This window comes from Capricornis sumatraensis, chromosome 1 (assembly GCF_032405125.1).
Source record: "Capricornis sumatraensis isolate serow.1 chromosome 1, serow.2, whole genome shotgun sequence".
Lineage (NCBI taxonomy): Eukaryota > Metazoa > Chordata > Mammalia > Artiodactyla > Bovidae > Capricornis > Capricornis sumatraensis.
In genome coordinates, this window is record NC_091069.1 from 171,007,175 (window position 1) to 171,019,634 (window position 12,460).

The following is a 12,460-nucleotide window of genomic DNA, read 5'->3' on the forward strand; positions in this document are numbered from 1 at the left end:
TCACAAAGAACAGACATCTTAAGTGAATGATGTTAGTGCTTTTCTGTACAGGAAGATGCAAGAGTCTGGACTTACTGAAATTACTCCTTAGATATGCATCTTAAGTATCGAGGGCCAGTGTCCGAAGCACAGGAGGCTCCCTGTTTTTCTCCTCCCTGAACTCCCCTCAGGAGCACTGCTGCAGTGGCCAATGGCTTGATCCTTGTAGACCTGGGAGGGGCGGCCAACATTCCCTGTCCACACATGACTCCTTTAGTTGACTCTCTCTGTTCTGTTTTTAAATACAAATACTCCACCTTACATTGGTCACCCTATATCTGGAAGAGGATGACTTAACCTGCTGCTCTAGAAAGCACCACTGACTGCTATGAAAAGTGTAAAATACTGCCAAGGATTCACAGTGAAAGACATTGTAAACTGGGAGAGGAAAGGTGAGACTGATCTGATTCAGAAAGAAATGGACTATGTGAGCCATAAATAAGGTGAAATGACTATGCTTTATGATCTCTTCTTTACCTTCCTACAAATAGGAAACTACAGAGGCCAAGAAGATGACTGAGGTGGTGCAGTGGTAAAGAATCTGCCCGCCAGTGCATGGACTCAAGAGACGCAGGTTTAATCCAGGGTTGGGGAGAACCCCTGGAGAAGGAAATGGCAACCTACCCCAGTATTCTTGCCTGGAGAATCCCACGGACAGGGGGTCATGTGTCCATGGGGTCACAAAGAGTCGGGCATAACCGACCAAGCATAAGCACAATTCCTCAGAGGGAGGTAAAACATGAAGTGGATTCACACTAAGGAAACTCCCTATGCTTATTAGATCTGCTTTTCCCTTGCCAGTGGCTTAAGGGTTTCACTCTTTTTCAGATCAGCTCAGTTCAGTTCAGTCGCTCAGTCGTGTCCGACTCTTTGCAACCCCATGAACCACAACATGCCAGGCCTCCTTGTCCATCACCAACTCCTGGAGTTCACCCAAACTCATGTCGATTGAATCGGTGTTCTGGCTGCTGCAAAAGAATGGAGGCCGAGGACTCGCATTTCTCCTATTTCTCAGCTGTGCTTGAGGCTGCTATCTGGGAGCATCAGTGTGGTCTTCTTAATAACTAGAGTGCACTCTCTGGTTGTTTCTTAGTTTAGAGCTGAGTTAAAATTGCCCTTACAGACTGCAGAAGCCAGGCGGTCCTGACACCTTTCTTCTGTCTTTTGCTCACACAAGAGATCCAGAGGAAAAGGAATCCAGAAGATCCTGCGGAAACCTGAGAGCAGTTTCTCTACCTCATGGTTTTATGACCACTGAGTGGTTCTCAGTTTCTGCTCCTCCTGTAAATAATCCGCTGTTTTTATAAGAGAGATAAGGCCAGGACCGTGTGAGCCAGGAAGAATTGAGAGAGGAAAGCTATGTTTTTCACCTGTGACTCAAGCTTCTGGCAAGCTGCCTTACCTAAGCTGTGTGCATGCCAAGTCGCTTCAGTCGTGTCCAACTCTGTGACTCTATGGATTGTCGCCCACCAGGCTCCTCTGTCCATGGGATTTTCCAGGCATGAATCCTGGAGTGGGTTGCCATGCCTTCCTCCAGAGGATCTTCCCAACCCAGGGACTGAACCCATTTCTCCCATGTTCCTGCATTGCAGGCAGATTCTTTGCTGTTGAGCCACCAGGGAAGCCTCTAACTAAGCTGGGATCTGCCTTTTTTTTTTTCCCTGACTCTGGAAATGCTTGTCTTTACAAAAAGGCCTAGTTTTTTCTTCTAAGACTTTGGGTATTTTTAGAGAAGCTTTAGTTTCACAGCAAAATTCAGAGGAAGGTACAGAGATTTCCCATATACTCTCTGCTCTCAACATTCACAGGGTCCCCATTATCAACACCTCTCACCAAAATGGGACATTTGTTACAATCAATGAACTTACATTGACATATTATAATTACCCAAAATCCAGAGTTTACTGTAGAGCTCACTCTTGGTGTTGTACATTCTTTGGGTTTGGACAAATGTATAATGACATGTATCTAACATTACAGTATCTTATAAGAATATTTTCACTACCCTTAAAGATCTTCTGTGCTCCCAGAAAGACCTACTTAGAATCTTGCAAATTAAGTTTCCTGGGATGAGTTCTTAACCATCTTCAGCTTTCCAACCCCTAAGGCTGTGTTCAGGATCTTTAGATTACAGCTTCTCAGGGCATCAGAGGCACCACCAGGCCCAGCCTGCACTCCCCAGGGCACACCAGAGAGGCTGCATCACCTGGGACCCAAATACAGTATTTCACTAGGTCCTTCCTACCCAAGTCCACCTCCCAACCATGTAATTCCACATTTCCCAGTCTTAACAGAATCCCCTGTGGACAATCAGAAACTTGACTGAAAGAAAAGAGCCCCCTGCTCAGTGGTGCAGGTCACCACCCCCGCTGCAGACCTCTCACAGCGGGCTGTGCGAGCTGCTCTATTTTCTGCACTTGGCTGGGAAGAGCAAAGCAAGCAAGCACTTGAAAAATGCTCACCCCTGACTCGCTGGAAAAGACTCTGATGTTGGGAGGGATTGGGGGCAGGAGGAGAAGGGGATGACCGAGGATGAGATGGCTGGATGGCATCACGGACTCAATGGACGTCAGTCTGAGTGAACTCTGGGAGATGGTGATGGACAGGGAGGCCTGGCGTGCTGCGATTCATGGGGTCGCAAAGAGTCCGACACGACTGAGCAACTGAACTGAACTGAGGAAACCCTGGACTCAAATCCTCCTTATCCCTTGGGAGGGGCAAAATGAGTGGAAGAGAAGAAGCCAACTTAACTAAAGACCAAACAAAAACTGTACTTAGCTATTCTTGCTTTTCTCATCAGGAGGACTGGATTAAGACATGAGTTCAAAATAAAAACAATTTAAATCAGGAAATAGTGTAAGGAAGCCCCAATCTTCACACAGGTCTCTCCCCGACCTGTCTAACCAGCAGATCTTCTCCCCTTTCTCTCCGCTTCCCCCGTTCCTTTCTCTTCGTGGCCAGCACCCTGCTTACTGTTGTCTGAAGCATGTACCTAGCTCACTCCGCACATCTCCATAAAGCATCCTTAAAAACAAAGCAGGTGAAAAACATATCCTGTGACACTCAGTACTTCGGGCTCTCGTCTCCTCTTTTCCCTTGAGAGCTAGAACAGCCATCAGCAGCTGGTTCTGGGAACCTGAGGCTCAGGCTGAGGAGTGAGGGGCTGCTGGGAGGGCCTGGTGGAAGGAAGAACCCTGAGAACTTCTCCCAGTGGTCCATGCTGCCTGCTCCTGGTCAGCTGGCTGTCCTTAGGCCAGAACCACAGGTTACACTCCTGTGAGCTGTGCTCAGACCCCTCATTTCACAGTCTTTCCCTCTCCCTGTATGCTTGCCGCTCTCTTACACAAACATGCAGTATCAAGTCAAGTAACACTGTCAGGCAAAGTAGCTTCAGACAAAGGAAGAAGTGTTTGAGACCTAAGTTCACATTAACTTTACCTCAGGGTCTAAAATGCAGAGCCCTTCAGATACATGAAATTTGCTCAGAACTGATTAGACAAAGCAGAAGCTAGCAACATTCCTCCCCTTCTCCTGTTTTACAGTGAAGACATCTGAGGAAAAGTAGGGGGCACATAACGAGAGTAAATACGGTAATCTGGTCATTTGCAAGTTCAAGTGCTGGACTTGGGACTTAGGAGTGCCAGATGGAGGCCATTACAGCCTACCTCTGGCCTGGACTGAAATGTGGGTGAGAGACAATATTGGCTCAGATCCTGGGAAATAATAACCTATGACTATAGTACAGGGAAGAGGAACCACTGTCCTGACTGCAGCAGGAGCTGTAGCCGTAGCCTCTTACCCGACTGAAGTGTTCACTCCTGAGGAAAGCTAATGCTCCAGTCTTTAACAAGGCAGCTACTTCAGGGGTATTGATGTTCTGATTGCTCCTTTATTCCTGATTGTTCGAAGTGGACCTCAAAGGGGAAGAAAGTAGACCTCAAAGGAGAAGTCGGAGCAAAGAAGTCACTACCTAACAGGTATGGTTTTTCCTCTCTCTTTTGCTGATGGCGAATCACCCCCAGTTCCATGTGAAAGAAGCGTGGGAACACAAGTGTATCTCAAGTTTGAGGTCAGCAGTCACAACGGGGTGTGTATGTATTGGCCTTGCTGTTCTCCACATTTCCAGAATGAAAAAAAGCCACAAAGGCAATCACTTAATATTGTCTCATGAACGATGCTTCCTTATCCCTCACTTGCCGCCTAGAGAAATAATCACAGTGGAAGCCTCAACCGCGCATGCACCACCATAAGTCATACATAAAATCAGCTCTGTTATACAGTTGGAGTCTCCTGACTGTGAGCGCTGGAGCTACAGGAGCTGGGAGCACCCCAGCCCTGGTTCCTCGCAGCCTGCTGAGTTAGCGCTGGCAGACCTTGGAACCAAGGCTGAGGCAAAGCAGCTTGACCGTCACAGGGCCTCACACCCTCAGAGAGGGGTCCCTCCAAGGCCAGGCGCACTCTGTGTAGCCCTGGGGAAGACCTGGCTTTGGACTGGTGAGTTTGCTGTCTCTCGTGCCAGGAGAGGCACCTTGCCACACAGAATGGAGCCTCTCCTCCATCAAGCCCTCTTAACCCCACCTCACAGCCCAGCCTGGCTGAGCCTATGGCCAGAGACTCTGCTTTAAGGCAACTCCACATCTGGGGAGGTTCAGGAGTCACCTCTGAGGCCACCAAAGCTTGACTCTGTTGGTAAGCACTGTCCTCCCCATTGCCATCCCATGGATAGTTGTGCAGCTCTGATGCTGGGAAGGGTGCTGGTCACCACCAAGATGGTCATCGTCAATGGATTATCTCCACTGGGATGAGTGTTTGGTCTCTAATGGCAGCCCACCAGGCTCCCCCGTCCCTGGGATTCTCCGGGCAAGAACACTGGAGTGGGTTGCCATTTCCTTCTCCAATGCAGGAAAGTGAAGTCGCTCAGTCAGGCTGACTCTTAGCGACCCCACGGACTACAGCCTACCAGGCTCCCCCATCCATGGGATTTTCCAGGCAAGAGTACTAGAATGGGTTGCCATTGCCTTCTCCAATTAGTTGGTTAATAAGAAAGATTATTTTTATATAAATATTCAAATGCATTTTAAAATATTTAAATGCATTTAAATATTTATTTAAAATACATTTTAGTTATGTAATAAACAGTCTAAACAAGGAATTGGCAGACTATGGCTCACAGGTGAAATGTGAGCCATGTTTTCATAAAGTTTAATGAGAACGCAGCCGTGCCCATTTATTATGTGGCATTAGCTATAGCTGATTTTGCCTTATAACAGTGGAACTGAGTAGTTACAAAAGAGCTGATGTAGCCACCAAAGCCTGAAGTATTAACTGCTGGGCCTTTTACAGAAAAAGTCTGCCAATTCCTAGTCTCAAAGTATTTACTTGTCTCTCAGTTATTATGGAATAAACCTAATAGACAACCACAAAACTGACTAAACCATGGTTAGTAATAGCTTGTAAAAATTACAAATGCAAGAAGTGATACACACTTCTTGTGAAGTGAAAAAGTCTTACAGATGAAGCGAAATTCTCTGTTAGCCATCCTGCTGGTGCAGCTCCCCTGTTCCTCCAAAAGTAACTGATCAGTTTGGTGTGCTTACTGCTGGATGGTCTCCTTTGCATTCACACACACATACATGTCCTAACATACTACATGCATTGTCTTATTATTCTCCTTGATATTCCACTCAAATTTTCCCTTCCCATATTCCATATGTAGACTTTCTGTATTTACAGAAATTTTAACTGCTACACACTATTGCAGAGTACAATTCTTTCATTTAGCCATTTCCTTTTTGATAAATATTTTAGCTGTTTCCAAGTTTTTACTCTTACCAACAACACTACAGTGACTTTTCCTGTTTACGTCTTCTCATGCCCACCTTCAAGTGTTTCCCTTTAGGAGCTACTGAGAAGCTGGATTACTCCATCATAGAATACATGCATTTTAATTTTTAAGACTGTCAGATGGCCTGCCACAGTGCCTGTACCATTTTATATTCCCTCCAGCTGAGAACAACAGTTACTATTCCTCCACACCCTGATGCTTGCTACTTATTAAACATTTGATTACTTTCCCAATTGGATGTATCAGGACAGTAGCCCATTTAAGAAAATATTCAAATTTCCCTGATTACTAATATATTAGTTTGCCAGACTGGAAGTACCACAGACTAGATGGCTTACACTAAAGAAATTTATTTTCTCACATAAAGGGCAGAAAGTGCAAGATTAAGGTGTCGGCAGGTTTGGTTTCTCCTGAGCCTTCTTTCCTTGGCTCACTGATAGCGCCTTCCTCTGTGAGTCCATCCCGGTGTCTCTCTGTGTCCACATTCCTCTTCTTACAGGGAGACTCATCATATTGTGTTAGGGCTCAGCCTAACAACCAGACTTGAGCTTAATCCACTGTCTAAAGAGTCTGTCTCCAAATACAGTCTGAGGTCCTCGGAGACACAATCCATAACAACCAGTGAAGCTGGACATTTAAAAAAAAATAATTCATCACCATTCTATTTCCCTCTTAATTGTCCGTTCTTTAACTCATTTTATACTGGTCTATCTTTTCCCACTCATTTGTAGGAGTCTGATATTTATTCTTGATGATAACCCTTTGATATATACACAGTACTCTAAAATTGTCACTTGTGTTTTTAACTTTGCATCATGTTTTTAGTCAACAGAAGTATTTACTAATTTTGCTATTATTATTTTGATGTAGGTCTTTTTATTGATTTTCTCCTTTATGGACTATGCTCTTTACTTCTTATATGAGAAAGCCTTTTCAACAGCCAAGATTATATCAATATTTTGCCACATTTTTATCATTTAAAAAATAGGGTCCGTCTACCTGGAACTTATTTCTATTAATTATTTCAATTGCATTTATTGAAAAATCTGTCTTTATTCATTTGAAATGTAAACCTCTATCACATACTAAATTCTCTATTTTACATGTCTATCCTTGGATTCTATATTATTTTGTATTTATTTCCCATTCTTGAGCCAATTTCCATTATAGCTTTATTGTTTCTAATTGATTTTTTCCCACTAAAATCTGTTTTGTTTAGATATTCCATAATATTTCATCTTGTTACCTCACTGAATTCTCTTAACTGTTGTAAAAGTTGATCTGCTGATTCCTTTGGAATTTCTTGGTGGACTTCTTAAACATATGTAACAAGCATTTTGCTCTTTTTAACTTTTACGCAGTGTTTTTTTTTCTCCTGGTCTTGCTGCCTTCATGGCCTTCTGGCACAGTGCCAAATTGGAGCCATGCCAGAGGACAGTCACAGGGCTGATGCACCCAGTTGTATATGTTGTACACTGCACAATTCTAGGAATACCGTTTGCACTTAGATGTCTTAATTGTTTTTGTCATGTTCCTGATTTTAATTCATTGTTATTTCACACTGTGAACTCATATTTCTTGGAGACGTCTCTGCAGGATTCTTTGGGGCTGGGGTTGTGCCCTGGTCACAACCTGGGAATAACACAGGAGTGTGTGTGGGACTCCTTCTTGCACACTGGGGCCTTTTGATCTGAAGAGGGTTGGGAAGAATTGTCTGCCACCTGATACCCGCTCATCTACCTGCCATACCTCCTGAGCGTCTGTGAAACATCAAAATAACAAACTGAATACCCAACTGATAGTTAAGATGAGGAGACACAGCTAAACCTTTCATATAATATATGAAACAATTCTCCCAGGTCTCTATGAATTCCAAACAAAGAGCCAAACTATAAAACTACTGGCGATAAGAGCACTTCACATGCATGTTTAAGAGACAGGCAGTTAAATCAGAGGTCAATGTACCTTGTTAAATATTGGAAGAGGGTAGAGGTGTACTTTTGACTTGGGCTGATCCAAGTCGAGGAATGAACCTTCTGACCTCTTTGATAACTGTGTCCCAGGAAGCACAAAGGCCAAATTTCATTTATGGCCAAAGATAGCAGCCAGCCTCTCATAGTTAAATTCATACAAGGTGATTTTTGCTGTTTCCTCTGGGTGTCTGTCCCCTGCCAGGGCCAAGGAGTGGGAGTCTTTTGTTCAGAGTATTTGATTTATTTGAATAAAAGTTGTAAATATATGATCTCATTTTATCCGCATGAGTTTTGTGACAAAAATTTAACTTACATATTGTATCTATTTGCACTATAGAAATAATCAGAAAACAGAGGAAAGAAAAGGCCTACCACTTACTACCTTTGTGACCTTGGACACACTTCGAAGCCCCAATTTCCTCATTTGTTAAAAACATAATGCAACCTGCCCTGCCCTGCTTAACTGGGGATAAGCCCTGCTCTGCCCACCTCAGTATCTCCACATGAGATGATTTTGAAATCATTTGGTAAACAAAAAAACCTGTGTAATGTGAGTTGGTAAGTTTACCAAACATCTCCCTTCATTGAACAAAACAAAGTTTTTTAAGCTTCACTGTTGACTTCTTAAAAATTCAATTCTTATGTAATTTCCTTTAACCTGCTTTTTTTCCCTCTTTACCCTCTGGGCACACACACACACACACGTGTGGGCGTGGATGCACAGATATATACATATTATAAAATATACATGTTACATATGCAGAAATAAGAAGTATTTACACAAAATATAAAAAAATAATCCTGCTGTTTCTGAGACTTTCTATACCTAAGGACACGATTTTTCTACCATTTTCCCTTTCATTTAGACTCTCTATGGCTTCAGCTCCAAAATGCTCAGTCTTTCTTCCCCATAATCTCAGTAACGAGATTTCAAAGCTTTTCAACTCAACTCATTTCAAGATTAACTGTATATGTAACTCCGCCCCACACCCTTTTCCTGGGAAGGGTCTGTCTTACCCCAAAATGGATGTTGACTTTAAACAACAATTTATGACGCCCGTCATTCTGTGTGTATTTGCCCATCTCCTCTACTTTCCAGAACGCCAAAGATGTTTTTATTATCTTACCGTCTACCCACTACTCCATCATGTCCTCCATCACATCCTTTTTGTCTCCTGCTGATTTTCTGTCTGGCTGGTTGACTCCGTAGGTCTTTGCTGCTCAGTGGGGATGCAAACCAGCAGCCCCAGGGAGTGGTCACAAAGGCAGGAAGGGCTCAAGCCCACCCTGATCCTGGGATTGGAATTTGCATTTTAACAAGCTCCTCAGGTGATCTGTATTCTTGGAAAGCTGGAGAACCCGCATCCTAGATGAGAAGCAGGTGCAGGGTTAGCTTAAGCAGTGGGGCTTCTGAAGCAGCCCTGGAGAGAAGGGGCACAACTCTCATGCCTCACGGAGGCTAAAATGTGGTTTAAAAACTAAGGCCATCCAGGGTCAAATGCAGCTTAACTCACCTGGCTACCTTTTGATCCCTCCCTGTAGAGCCTTTAGCCACGGTTGGTACTTTTCCTTTTTTCTGCTTCTCCGCCTCATGGCTCTGGCCTCCTCACAGCCCTTCCTGGCTGTCCACCTTCTCTGTGTGCCTGGGATCTGTGGCACCCACTCTGGCCCAGTATCTTGGCTTTTCTCTCTTCTTTGAAATAGAGTATAATCACTTTTAAAAACACATGTTTATTTGGCTGTGTCAGGTCTTATTTGCAGCCTGTGGGCTCTGTAGTTGCAGGAAGCAAACTTAGTTGCAGCATGTGGGATCTAGTTCCCTGACCAGGGATCAAACCAGGGCCCCTGCATTGGGAGAGCGAAGTCTTAGCCCCTGACCAGAGGAGATACTTGGCTTCTCTTTCCACATTCTCTAAATATTTGATCAACAGCTGCTTGGTGACATGTGATTTTTTAAAACTGTGTACAATATACTGAGTATTCACCTACCACCTTAACATTCAAGTCTGTGGTTTGGTAATGTTAGGTGTATGTATATTATGCAATCATTCTCCAGAATGTTTTCATCCTATAAAACTGAAAGTCTATACTCACGAAACAACAACTTGCCTTTCCCTTCTTCCCACAGCCCCTGGCAACCACCATCCTACTTATTTTAACTTTATTGAAAAAACAATTGCACTCTAGTTGTGTGAGTTTAAAGTGTTCAATGTGATGATTTGATATACGTTTACACTGTAGAGCAATTATCAAGGTCAAGATAATTAACACATCTGACCCCTCACAAAGTGAACAAAGTTAACTCCTGTGTGTGGTAAGAATGCTTAAGACATGCTCTCAGTGACTTTCAAATAATAGTGTTACTAACTGCAGTCACCACGCTGTACACTGCCACCATTCCACTTCCTGTTTCTGTGAGTTTGATTACCCTAGGTACATCATGTAAGTCAAATCATACAGTATTTGTCCTTTTGACTGGCTTATTTCACTTAGCATAATGTTCTTAAGTTTCATTCATGTTGTAATATATGTCAGAATTACCTTCCTTTTCAAGACTGAAACTACTTCATTATGTATATATCATATTTTATTTATCCATTTATCTGTTGATGGATATTTTGGTTGCTTCTTCCTGCTGACTGTTGTGAATAATGCTGTTGTGAACAAGGGTGTGCAAATATCTCAAGACCCTGCTTTCAATCCAGAAGTAGAATTGCTCAATCTTTGGCAATCCTATTTTTAATTTTCTGAGGAATCTCCTTACTGCTTTCTGTAGTGCCTGCACCATTTTGTATTCCCACTAGCAATACACAAGAGTTCTAACTTCTCCACATCCTTGCCATCACTTGTTATTCTGTTTTTGTGATAGCAGCCCTCCTGTCTGTAAGATAGGATGTAAGATGAGTTCTCATTGTGATTCTGAGTTGCCTTTCCCTAGTGATTAGTAATATGAGCATCTTTTCACATGTCTGTGGACATGCACTTCACAGTCAAAATATGTCATTTATTCTGCACAGTTTTCCACCCAGATGACTTCTTGAAAAGTAAAATGTTTAGATAATAAAGTAGTCCACTCATTCCATGCCAACAGCCCTCCAGCACACACGACTCGACTCCGTTTCTGATCCCGTATGCCTCCAGGTGGTCGGGTGAGTGGCCCTGTGTATAAGCACAGGAGTGCTCCTGGACAGAGAGTAGTCGGCACTGTTAAGGAGGCTTTAAAAAAAATTTTTTTTCTTTTTTTTTTTTTTTTGTGGTAGAAGTCACATAATATAAACCACACGATTTGAACCATATTTAGCTGTGCAGTTCAGGGTCACTAAGTACATTCACATTCTTGCGCTCTCTCGCTGTCACCCACCTCTTGACTTTTCACCTTCCTAAACTGAAACTCTCTCCTAATTAAACATTAACTCCCCATTCCCACTCCCCGCCTCCCAGCCCCTGGCATCTACCAGTATCCTTTCTGATGCTATAAATTTGACTATTCTAGGTACTTTGTGTAAGTAGAATCAATATTTATCTGCACCTAATGTCTGTTGGAATTCATCTTTAAGGTTAACTTAATATATGTTTTAAATCTGCACCTCAGGGTGAGAACTACCTTGGTAGGGAAGAAAACAATTTAGGCTTGCCTCATTACTGATCTGTTCCAACAACATGATAGTATTCTTGGAATCTGGTGGCCCCCTAGGCAACAGCCCAGACATCAGGCCCTTTAACTTGGCCTTGTCTGTGTTTCTGACATTCAGATTCACCAGGAAAGGATCTGAACAGGTCAATAGATCCCATGCCACTGGAGAGAGCAATTACCCCATGCCCCACAGGCCCAAGAAGCTGATGGACCGCTGGCAGGCACCTGGACCTGGTCCAACCAGCAGCCCCTGAGAGGGCAGTGTGGGTGGGACAGGCCTACCTAGCCTCATGCTCCGCCAGCAGGCTCAGACTGGCGACTTTATGAGTCTCTTTCACAAGGACAGAGACGGGAGGCTTTGAACATGCGAACGTAACACCATTTAACCCCTCATATAACTGTGTCACAAACACTGGCATTTTATCTGATGCATCCTGTCTTTTTCTAACACGAGGAGAGGGCAAAGTAGCACTTTTTTCTAACAAAAGCTTTCTTTGATCTCATGCATTTCAAAATCTCAGATCTCACTGTAACTCCCACTTGCTGCCAATCCATTCTTCTCCAGTGGAAGCCCACTCCTCCCACCTCAGAATTGCTAGAAGGAAGTGTGCATGCTAAGTCACTTTAGTCATGTCCAACTCTTTGCGACCCCATGGACTGTAGCCCACCAGGCTCCTCTCTCCATGGGATCCTCCAGGCAAGAATACTGGAATGGGTCGGCATGCCCTCCTCCAGGGAATTCCCTCCAGGGAATCTTCCTGACTCAGGGATTGAACCTGCGTCTCTTATGCCTCCTGCATTGGCAGGCAGGTTCTCTATCACTAGCGCCACCTATGAAGCCTGCCAGAAGGGAGTGCCACTCAAGCAAGAAGAAGGGTTAATGGGCAGCAGGGAAGCAGGCGGTGTTGACCACAGCCCAGGAAGTCCCTCCCTCTCTGATGCCTGATCCATAGAAGGGGCCTCTCTGAA

The 12,460-nt window shown here is 43.8% G+C and overlaps 1 protein-coding gene across 2 annotated transcripts in view; it reads left to right on the forward strand.

Moving 5' to 3' along the window:
• The first annotated feature begins 3,901 nt into the window (after window positions 1–3,901).
• The window catches only part of NR1I2 (nuclear receptor subfamily 1 group I member 2), a 30,708-nt gene continuing 22,149 nt past the window's right edge, over window positions 3,902–12,460 (forward strand). For both annotated transcript variants that reach the window (XM_068987561.1, XM_068987567.1), the window contains exon 1: window positions 3,902–4,016. The gene's annotated coding sequence lies outside the window, so the exon portion shown is untranslated. The remainder of the gene's footprint in view (window positions 4,017–12,460) is intronic.